This window comes from Anomaloglossus baeobatrachus, chromosome 6 (assembly GCF_048569485.1).
Source record: "Anomaloglossus baeobatrachus isolate aAnoBae1 chromosome 6, aAnoBae1.hap1, whole genome shotgun sequence".
Classification (NCBI taxonomy): Eukaryota; Metazoa; Chordata; class Amphibia; order Anura; family Aromobatidae; genus Anomaloglossus; species Anomaloglossus baeobatrachus.
The window spans coordinates 566,749,125-566,761,621 of NC_134358.1; positions in this window are offsets into that span (position 1 = coordinate 566,749,125).

A 12,497-nucleotide genomic window follows, 5' to 3' on the forward strand; every position below is an offset into this window, starting at 1 on the left:
AGCATATATATATATGTACACTTCGGCACTCAGTGGGGCCAGCACCTCAGGTGCTGCTTACCGACCGCTCAAAGAGGTTGTGTGATCACCAGATTCCCTGCCTGGGCCTCCCAGAGCCGTGTTGTCTCTCCTCTCCAGCGTCAGAAGTGCTGACAGGAATGGCTGCCGGCGTTCTGTGGGGAGGAGGGGGCCGTGGGCGTGCCCTAGAAAGTGCGGGAATCTGGTGCCCCACTGTGCTGAGTGAGGGGGGAGGAGGATACAAGTATGCTCCAGCCCTCAGCGCTGACGTCCTGTGCAGCGTCCCGCCCTTCCCCTGACTGGCAGGCCTGGGGGCGGGAATATGCGATACTAGGCCGCAAAAGCCGGGGACTAAAGTTATAAGCGCGGCCGGCAAATAAGCGCGGCCGGCGCGGTAGTCCCCGGCGCACTAACACACCCAGCAGTGCTGCAGTGTGTATGGCACAAGCGCTCATGCGCGGTCCCCCAAGGGGACACAGAGTACCTCACAGTAGCAGGGCCTTGTCCCTGACGATACCCGGCTCCTGTCCAGCAGATTCCCCAGGGGCTGCGGAGGGAGCACGGTCCCCGTGCCTGGAGACCGATTAGGATCTCACTTCACCCAGAGCCCTTAAGGGATGGGGAAGGAAAACAGCATGTGGCTCCTGCCTATGTACCCGCAATGGGTACCTCAACCTTAACAACACCGCCGACCAGAGTGGGGTGAGAAGGGAGCATGCTGGGGGCCCTGTTATGGGCCCTCTTTTCTTCCATCCGATATAATGAGCAGCTGCTGCTGACTAAGATGTGGAGCTATGCGTGGATGTCAGCCTCCTTCGCACAAAGCATAACAACAGAGGAGCCCGTGATGCACGGGGGGTGTATAGGCAGAAGGGGAGGGGCTTTACACTTTTAAGTGTAATACTTTGTGTGGCCTCCGGAGGCAGAAGCTATACACCCAATTGTCTGGGTCTCCCAATGGAGCGACAAAGAAAGTAGGAGTTATGTTACTGTACTCAACTGTCTTGAGGAAAGAGGAACTAGTACTTTGGAGAGGTTAACAGTTTACGGCTACATCTTTGTGTGACGGGTCCAATAACTGAAATAATTGATAAGTCTGGGGGCCCTAGTCTTCCAGGAATAGAGGAGACAGAAGGGGGGGGGGGTTAGTGATTACCTGCTGAGTATTGAGCGGATGGTAAAAAGCCCTGACTGTATCTAAATGGAAGGTAATGTGTTATTTTGTGATCCTAAGGCCCGTTTCACATGTCAGTGAAAAACACTGACGTTCTTCACTGACGTGTAAAACACGCACATGTCCCTCCGTGTTCCGTGATTCATGGCTCAAGTGGGTTGTCCATGTGCAATCTGTGATCCGTGATTGCAAATGGACATTACTCACCTGCCTTCGCTCCTGCCCACCGCTCTCTGCAGCTACTTCCGGGTTGGCTATTCCTGCTTTCATGAATGTTCATGAGCCGGGCAGGAGCTGCAGAGAGCGGAGGCTGCACAGCGAATCGCTGGAAAGGTTAGTTGAAAATGTTTATTATTTTATGTCAGTGTTTTTCTGGTACGTGTTTTACGGATCACACACCATAGTGTGGTCCATGGGTCATCAGTGATGCCAGAAAAAAAACTGACTTGTCTCCGTCAGAATCACAGACACATGTGTACGCTACACGGAGACACGTTCAAGTGAAAAATCACTGATGTGTGAGCAGACGCATTGATTATAATGGATCTGCGTATGTCAGTGATTCTGGTACGTATATAAAAAAAAAAGCACATACGTACCAGAATCACTGACGTGTGAAGGGGGCCTAAGAGAAGAATAGCATTGCAGGGGAAAATCCTTAACCTCAGCCTTGATCAAGTGTTTTTAGTTTTGGATGGATCGTCTTTGAGGTGTACGTAGTGTAAACAGACTTTGGTACTTGTAATATCAATGTACGGCTGGCGTGTAGTGAGGGTGGATGAAATTTCTTGCCACCCACGATACTCAATTTGGCATGCACTCTGATTCTTTCCCAAAGCAAAGGTTTTCAGTTTAAACATTCACGTTGGAGTAGCGGCAGACTATCCTGTCGGTGTGTTGTTGACCGAGATAGAATCTATTAAACAGAAAAGGATCAGACATGGATAAATAGTGATATGTAAAGGGCCACTCAGGATAAAGTTTTGCAAAAAAGAGGGGAATCTGAGTTTTGAAGGGCCATACATAGTCAATAAGTAATGAGTGCAACAATATTATGCAAAATATTTATTTTAGAAAAATATGACATGAAGCACTTACATTTTACATAAGACCATATTAATACAAAGATAGGTGATGAGTTACAGAGTCAGATTATCCCTGAGAACAGACCTCAATAGCAGAAAAATAATACATATATAAAAGGGCTTAGCTCAAGTCCCCCTCCATATGATCATAATCAAATCATGCATCCAGATCTCCACACAGAAGACCCAAAAAAATTCCAAGTGGGGAGGAAGGGTACATCCAGCCCTATAGGGAGGAACCAAGCTTACCCATATATGAAGTGCCAATGTCACCGCTGCAAGAGGTCCTATGGGGAAAGAGGAAAGCCCCGACGCGTTTCGCAATGCTTCCTCGGGGGGCTATGCGACCATAGATCATGAACCTCACCTTATATATCCACCCAGAATTTGTTCGTAATTACCGCCGTTTTTAGCGCCGCATGCGCAGTAGCGATGCCCGTGGCCCGCACGTCACTTCCGGGTCTCCCCGGCGGAAGTGACGTCCACAAAGGGGATTACACTTCTCACCGGAAGGGAGCTCCTCAGTGCGCGCGAGATCACGAGCAGTACTGGGCATGCGTGCGCACGTGCGGCCATTTAAAATGGCCGAATTACGAACAAATTCTGGGTGGATATATAAGGTGAGGTTCATGATCTATGGTCGCATAGCCCCCCGAGGAAGCATTGCGAAACGCGTCGGGGCTTTCCTCTTTCCCCATAGGACCTCTTGCAGCGGTGACATTGGCACTTCATATATGGGTAAGCTTGGTTCCTCCCTATAGGGCTGGATGTACCCTTCCTCCCCACTTGGAATTTTTTTGGGTCTTCTGTGTGGAGATCTGGATGCATGATTTGATTATGATCATATGGAGGGGGACTTGAGCTATGCCCTTTTATATATGTATTATTTTTCTGCTATTGAGGTTTGTTCTCAGGGATAATCTGACTCTGTAACTCATCACCTATCTTTGTATTAATATGGTCTTATGTAAAATGTAAGTGCTTCATGTCATATTTTTCTAAAATAAATATTTTGCATAATATTGTTGCACTCATTACTTATTGACTATGTATGGCCCTTCAAAACTCAGATTCCCCTCTTTTTTGCAAAACTTTATCCTGAGTGGCCCTTTACATATCACTATTTATCCATGTCTGATCCTTTTCTGTTTAATCTATTTATTGTGTGTATCCACAGCTTTATCAAAAGGACAAATGGATACTGCGCGTGAGAGCACGTGGCAGAGTAAACTGGAACAAGTATTTGGTGATGATTCGGAGTCTGTAGATGTACAGAATTCCAGATAAACGGATATTTCTGTTGAGAAACTAAAATTTTCATTGAACCAAAAAAACCAGAATATGGTGGAACAAAGCATTCATGGAGCGTTATCTATCCAAAGGACTCATACCTAGGGGCTTGAGAGTCCAAGTGTTCCCATCTTTTAACATAGATGATGATGTGGTCAGGAAGGATTGGGAGGATTTGGCCACCAATTGTTCAAAAGGCTTCATGGGCTTGCTGATTAAAATCAATGAGAATACACTCTCTAAATTAGAGAGTGAGATAGAAGATCTGAAGCAAGATTTATCAGCTAAGCTCCCTGAAGAGTCCTTAAAGAAGTTAAATTTGGAATTGGAGAGATCCTTTACTAAATGGGAAAAGGACATTATTGAGATCAAAACTAAAAAATATAAACGAGATCTGGGAGACTACAGGAATAATTTTGTTTATAAATGGAAACATACCCAGAAAAAGAGAAAACCATTTTTTTCTTCTAATAAATCCAGATCTCCGTCAGTGTCCTCACTCTCATCAATAGATGATGATTCATCCCTTGGTAGAGGTTTTGTAACTCCCTTTTTAAGTAAATGGAATCCCAATAAAACCAAACAAGTGGCACCGGCAGCTACAAAAAGAAAAATTACCCCTCCTGAGCCCATCGAAAAGAAGATCAGGAATAAAAACAATCTAGAGGTAATTAATCTCTCAGACACTGTACTCTCTAAGCCCCAGATTGAGGTATTGGAATTGGGTTTGTCTTTTGTCCCCAATGCCTCTTTTGATTATTTCACAGCACTGAAGGACTTGAACCTGTTTTCACGCAAATTGGTCCTAAAAAAACTACACGCGAATAAAGACCTTCAGGGAACCCATGTCGGTACGTCTGAAGAGGAGGCCTTGGAGATTTTGGAGGAACTAGGGGGTGATTCTCCTTCTATGTCGGGAAATATTTTCCCAAAATCCATTTATCCGAGGTCGACCACTTTCCCCACCTTTTCCCTGTGTCCGGCCGTTGAGATTTTCCATAGATTGGTAGCCCACGATTTAAAAACACTAGAGGGTGGTGGTAGAAGGAGGGATAATCTCACGGCTGGGCAGAGGAAAGCTCTTAATGAGCTCAAGAATCTGCCGGATGTGGTTATTAAACCAGCAGATAAAGGGGGGAATGTGGTTATTTGGCCCGTTAAAATGTACGAACGGGAAGCTTTCAGACAGTTGAAGGATAAGTCATCTTATTCCCCTCTGTCCTCCAATCCAACTAATAGCTACATGGCAGAACTCTTTGGAGTTATCGACATGGCTTTCCAAAAAGGGATTATCCCCAAAAAGATAATGGATGGATTATTAGTAAGAAACCCCAAAATTCCTACTTTTTATTTACTTCCTAAAATCCACAAAGATCCCCTTGTCCCTCCGGGGCGTCCCATTGTCTCTGGCATTGGGGGGCTGTCTGAGCCAGTGTGCAGGTTTATTGAATATTACCTGCATCCTCTGGTTCAGACTTTGCCGTCCTATGTCAGGGATACTACGGACGTCCTGCGACAGATCGATGGGATCTTTGTGGACCCTGATGTTATATTGGCCACGGTGGACGTTGAGTCACTGTACTCCTCGATAAAACACGAACATGGACTTCAGGCGGTGAGATACTTCCTCGGGATGAGCAGTCTAGATGCACCAATGATTGAATTAATTTTGGAATTACTTTCTTTTATTTTAACTCACAATTATTTTTTGTTCAAGGATCGTTTCTTTTTACAGGAGCGCGGCACTGCGATGGGCGCGGCGTGTGCGCCCTCGTACGCAAACCTCTTTCTGGGCTATTGGGAGAGGGAGGTTTTCGGCGAGGGCGTGCCCGCCGCGTCTCATGCGCAGTGTTGGCTCCGTTTTATTGATGATGTTTTGATTTTTTGGAAAGGCACTTTTTGTGAGTTTTCTGCGTTTATTCATGATTTAAATTCTAATGAGTTCAACATCAAGCTTACTTTTAAGTGCGAGAAGAGTTCTATTGATTTTTTAGATATTCATATTTTGGTGCATCCGGACTGCTCTATCCAGACAACTATCTTTCGGAAGGAGACCTCTGTGAATAGTCTTTTGCATGCCTCTTCGGCGCACACTCCTTCCACAATTTCGGCAATTCCAACTGGCCAATATTTGAGGGCCAGAAGAGTATGCTCTACTGAGACCCTCTTTGAACAACAAGCCAAGGACCTTCGGGAAAGATTCCGAATGAGGGGCTATAGTGGAAGGAGTGTGCGCCGTGGGTATGGACGTGCTTGTAACACACGAAGGACTGATCTGTTAATTCCTAAAAAGAGAGAGGAGGAGGGATCCTATCCGCCTGTTCGTTTCATCTCTACTTTTAATGATCAGTGGCAGGAGATGTGCTCAATATTGAAACGTCATTGGGGTGTTCTGAAAACTGATCCATCCATTGGGGCATTGATACCACCAAGGCCTTTAATGACATCTCGACGTGCGCCGAATTTGCGTGACAAGTTGGTTCAAAGTCACTACGTGGCTAAGATACCGCGTATCTTTGGTGTTGGTGAGCCCGCCAAAGGATTCTTCCCATGTGGGTCCTGCATTGCATGCCGCAATATGATCAGGGCAACGTCATTTGTGTCGGCAGATGGGAAATCCGAATTTCGGATACAACAACACATTACCTGCCGCACAGAGAACGTTATATATTATGCTACATGTGGGTGCGGTAAGATATACATTGGGCTCACTACTCGTGAGCTAAGGCTCCGCACTCGGGAACACGTGAGGGGAATCCTGGCAGCAATAAATATTGACCTAGATGATCCCCAACTTAAAACCTTACCAAGACATCATAAATTAAAGCATGGGTGTGACCCTCAAAACTTTAAAGTGAGGGGTATAGATGTCATCCATCTAGGAACTAGAGGTGGGGACTATGGCAAAATCCTTTCCCAACGGGAGTGTTCTTGGATTGCGCGCCTAGGGACGATGGCTCCTGTTGGTCTTAATGAGAAAATGAGTTTTTCTTCATTTTTGTGAGGGAGATATATATATATATCCGGGTCTCTGGGGAGGGAGGTTTTTTGAATCCTCCCTCTATTTGTCTTTTTAAATGTTTTTAATTCTTTTTTCTCTCTGTTTCTTTATTTTAAGATGTGATCTATGTGATGGACTTTTACCCTCATTCCTCCTTGGACATCTTATGTGGGCATTGATGAACGTCTACCCCTGATAGTCATCTCTTGGGATTTGAATTCCACTCCTAATTGAGTCTTCTGGATCATTTTATCATCAGTGCTGGGTTATCACAGAGCATGTTTCTTGCGGGTGTACACGTGCTTTTGTATATGTGCGAAGAATTGTTTATATGTAGTTTTGTAAGATGTGCACAGAGACATGTTTATGGGTATATATGTGTGGATTAATGTACTAACTTTGGATATGGTCTGAGTATGTAATTAAGTGCACTATACAATGGATAGGATGGTATCCAGTTTTTCAAACTGTTTATTTGATTGATCATGGCATATGATCGGGATATGTATATCCACATTGCACATTGAGATGGATGTGGGAGGCTTGCTTTTTGCGGCCACACATACCCTGTATTTATATATTTTTACCATTCTAATTATGAATTTGCGGGTGTGTGGCATTGTGGATTTATATATCCTGATGATATGCGCATGCATATAATGGGTGTGCATATGTATTTTGTGTCCTTTGTTGCTGTATGTATCATATACACTTTATTGTACTTCCTCTAATAATAAGAGTGATGAATTGATGCTTTATACGCCTTCTTGTATTTGCCCATAACCGTGCCATATCTAGAATGGCCGTATGTGTTTGTGCATGCCTAGTATACATATGTATATATTTTTTACGATCCCGTGCACTCATGTATGTGTATATGTGCTCTTCTGAGTATTTAGTCCATGTCTGTTGTTACTATATGCATCATTTATGCTCAACTGAGATTGATTATGCACATTTTCTAATAATACTCAGAGAGGCACAAGAGATTTATACATCCTGCTAAATGTGTGCTTTTTTGAAGTATTTAATTTATATCTCTTGTTTCTATGTGTATATGCATACTCTTTGGAGATCAATTATGTACTTTCTTTTAATATGAGGGATGATTTGATGTTCTGTGCATCTCCTCTATATTTGCCCACAATGGTGCCCATATCCAAAATGGCCGTATGTGCCCACGTATGCTCAATACTCTTCATGATCCCATATGCTCATGTGTATATATATGTACTTTTTTTGCTCAAACCACGTCTTCGGCTGCTATATGTATCATTTATATTCCATTGAGACTATTTATGTACACTTTCTAATGATGCGAGCGACGAACTAACGTTTTATATACTTTATCGATATGTGTTCACAATTGTGCCCATATCTGGAATGGCCGCGCGTGCTTATGCATGTTCAGTGGTTTCCATGATTCCGCACGTGCATATATGTATACATGTGCTCTTTGGAATATTCAATCTATGTTTTCCGTTGCTATGGGTATTATCTATACTCTACAGAGACTAATTGTGCATACTTCCTTATGTCACGAGTGATGAAATCACGATTTATATTTTCTTTATACTTGCCCATAATTGTGCCCATACCCAAAATGGCCGCACGTGCGCACGCATGCCCAGTACTGCTCGTGATCTCGCGCGCACTGAGGAGCTCCCTTCCGGTGAGAAGTGTAATCCCCTTTGTGGACGTCACTTCCGCCGGGGAGACCCGGAAGTGACGTGCGGGCCACGGGCATCGCTACTGCGCATGCGGCGCTAAAAACGGCGGTAATTACGAACAAATTCTGGGTGGATATATAAGGTGAGGTTCATGATCTATGGTCGCATAGCCCCCCGAGGAAGCATTGCGAAACGCGTCGGGGCTTTCCGCTTTCCCCATAGGACCTCTTGCAGCGGTGACATTGGCACTTCATATATGGGTAAGCTTGGTTCCTCCCTATAGGGCTGGATGTACCCTTCCTCCCCACTTGGAAATTTTTTTGGGTCTTCTGTGTGGAGATCTGGATGCATGATTTGATTATGATCATATGGAGGGGGACTTGAGCTATGCCCTTTTATATATGTATTATTTTTCTGCTATTGAGGTCTGTTCTCAGGGATAGCAATGAAGAATAAGTTGTGCTCACTGCAATGACCTGGTGCTCGGGAAAAAAATAAGTCAATCAAGAAGGGTAATCCCGGCACACAGCATATGAAAAAATGGTAAGTCCAGGTATGGTATGCTTGAACAAAATTTCTTTATTTTTCAACAATTATTGTACTGCCCGCCCAACGTTTTGGCTCACGCAGGAGCCTTCATCAGGGGTCAAGAGCACTAAGAAAAAGAGATATGGTATACAAAGAAAAACAAACAGAAACAGTGTTTACAAAATGCATCATAACATTACATCAAACAAGTAGTAAGGTAAGTAACCTATTGGGGACTATGCAAAAGAGGGGGAAACCATTGTCGTAGTGTGAGGGGTAACCTAAAGGGATCTAACCGCTAGAAAAGGAGAAATCCTATGAGTATGAAGGGTGAAAGGAGGAAGAGAACAATGCAAAGGAAAAAAGAGATATAGTGAGAAGGAGAGGGAAACAGGGAAAAGAGCGAAGCTGAAAAGTATGCAATAGTCAAGAAGTAAAGGAAAAAATGGGAAACATACCCGTGAAAATGGTTATAATGGTTATAATGAAGAATCATGTAGGTACAGCAGGACCTATGAGCAAGAGGAAAATATAAGGAAAAAAAGGAGAGGAAAAAAAGGGAGATGCATAAGATGTCACCAAGTGTAACTAAGGTGGTAAAAGTAGTAGGACCATGTTTGACTTACTTAGTAAAGTCAGCAGATGGATTAGTCCAACAGGAGGAATTGGTTGCTACCGATAAGGTAGGCAAGGAAAACCCTGGTATGAGGACATATAATTAGTATAGGTGGAGAAAGAGTTAAAGGGACAACAGGGAAAAAAAAGGGGAAGGGGGGGGGAAAAACAAGAGGGGGTTGTATATAACGATACATACCAAAAAGGGAGGGTGAGGTAGGCATATAATGAGAAGGGGCTCACACTGTAGTATAGGATATAAGGTGAATGCTGTCAAAGGAGAACAGTATCAGTAAAAAGTGTATATAATGAATAAAGTAGAATATAGGGAAGGGGATACATACCAAAGGGACATAGTCATATGTGTGCTGCGATTATCAATCATATGCAATATGACAAATGGATGGGCAATATGACATCCGTGATACTAGGGAAAGAAAAGGAGATCATGACTATCAAGGTATGTAAAAGGCAAAAAAGAAGGAGGCAAGGAAAGGATAAGAACATACCTAGGGGCCTCTGGATAAGGGTGAGAGCACCAAGAAAAGGCCTGTAAAGTATCAGGGAGTAAAGTAAGTCACATGAAAAAAGAAACCGAAGTAGAGCACTACTTCGGTTTCTTTTTTCATGTGACTTACTTTACTCCCTGATACTTTACAGGCCTTTTCTTGGTGCTCTCACCCTTATCCAGAGGCCCCTAGGTATGTTCTTATCCTTTCCTTGCCTCCTTCTTTTTTGCCTTTTACATACCTTGATAGTCATGATCTCCTTTTCTTTCCCTAGTATCACGGATGTCATATTGCCCATCCATTTGTCATATTGCATATGATTGATAATCGCAGCACACATATGACTATGTCCCTTTGGTATGTATCCCCTTCCCTATATTCTACTTTATTCATTATATACACTTTTTACTGATACTGTTCTCCTTTGACAGCATTCACCTTATATCCTATACTACAGTGTGAGCCCCTTCTCATTATATGCCTACCTCACCCTCCCTTTTTGGTATGTATCGTTATATACAACCCCCTCTTGTTTTTCCCCCCCCCTTCCCCTTTTTTTTCCCTGTTGTCCCTTTAACTCTTTCTCCACCTATACTAATTATATGTCCTCATACCAGGGTTTTCCTTGCCTACCTTATCGGTAGCAACCAATTCCTCCTGTTGGACTAATCCATCTGCTGACTTTACTAAGTAAGTCAAACATGGTCCTACTACTTTTACCACCTTAGTTACACTTGGTGACATCTTATGCATCTCCCTTTTTTTCCTCTCCTTTTTTTCCTTATATTTTCCTCTTGCTCATAGGTCCTGCTGTACCTACATGATTCTTCATTATAACCATTATAACCATTTTCACGGGTATGTTTCCCATTTTTTCCTTTACTTCTTGACTATTGCATACTTTTCAGCTTCGCTCTTTTCCCTGTTTCCCTCTCCTTCTCACTATATCTCTTTTTTCCTTTGCATTGTTCTCTTCCTCCTTTCACCCTTCATACTCATAGGATTTCTCCTTTTCTAGCGGTTAGATCCCTTTAGGTTACCCCTCACACTACGACAATGGTTTCCCCCTCTTTTGCATAGTCCCCAATAGGTTACTTACCTTACTACTTGTTTGATGTAATGTTATGATGCATTTTGTAAACACTGTTTCTGTTTGTTTTTCTTTGTATACCATATCTCTTTTTCTTAGTGCTCTTGACCCCTGATGAAGGCTCCTGCGTGAGCCAAAACGTTGGGCGGGCAGTACAATAATTGTTGAAAAATAAAGAAATTTTGTTCAAGCATACCATACCTGGACTTACCATTTTTTCATATGCTGTGTGCCGGGATTACCCTTCTTGATTGTTCTCAGGGATAATCTGACTCTGTAACTCATCACCTATCTTTGTATTAATATGGTCTTATGTAAAATGTAAGTGCTTCATGTCATATTTTTCTAAAATAAATATTTTGCATAATATTGTTGCACTCATTACTTATTGACTATGTATGGCCCTTCAAAACTCAGATTCCCCTCTTTTTTGCGAGATAGAATCTAGTTTGTATAATCCTGTGAATGTACAGTTTCTGGTGCAGAAGGAATAGGGGGAACACCTGAAAAATAGAAGGATTTTTGTGTACTCACCGTAAAATCTATTTCTCTGAGTCTTCATTGGGGGACACAGGACCATGGGGTGTATGCTGCTGTGACTAGGAGGCTGACACTAAGTGAACACAAAAAAGGTTAGCTCCTCCCTGGCAGTGTACACCCCGAGCCGGAGGCGGGACTATGCCAGTTTTGTGTAAAAGCAGTAGTAGGAGAGCCTTGAACAAACATGACTAAACAATGTAATACAAGAGAAAAATGTGTGGTGAAAACAACACAGTGCCTTATGGTCACAAATATATAGTAGCCGGATAGAAACAAAGGTGACCCGCAAACAACATCGGGAAACATCAGGCAAATGAAGACCTCACAATCCAAACAGGGTGGGTGCTGTGTCCCCCAATGAAGACTCAGAGAAAGAGATTTTACGGTGAGTACACAAAAATCCTTCTTTCTCTATCGCCTTCATTGGGGGACACAGGACCATTGGACGTCCAAAAGCAGTCCCTGGGTGGGAACATAAGCCGTTCCACAGAACCAAAACAAACAACAAATTCTGTGGGAAAGCTCTGTACAAATGTTTATTACCTTTTTAGAGGTGTGCGACAGCCGTCTGCAACACCTTTCTCCCAAGGCAGGCATCTACTGATGCCTGGGTGTGGACCTTGTAAAACCTGGTGAAGGTATGAAGACTGGACCACGTTGCGGCTTTGCAGACTTGCTCGGCTGAAGCCTGGTGTCTGATTGCCCAAGACGCCCCAACTGCACGGGTGGAATGGGCTCTTACTCCCCTCGGAGGGGACTTGTCCCTGATTCGGTAGGATTCCGCAATGGCTGATCTGATCCATCTGGCAATGGTAGCCTTGGACGCCGGCATGCCTTTCTTGGAACCAGCAGGCAGGACGAACAGGTTGTCTGATTTGCGGAAAGGCGCAGTTCTCGAGACGTAAGTCCTGAGCGCTCGTACTAAGTCCAGAGTGTGTAGTGACCTTTCCAAGGAGCGAGTGGGTGCCGGACAAAAA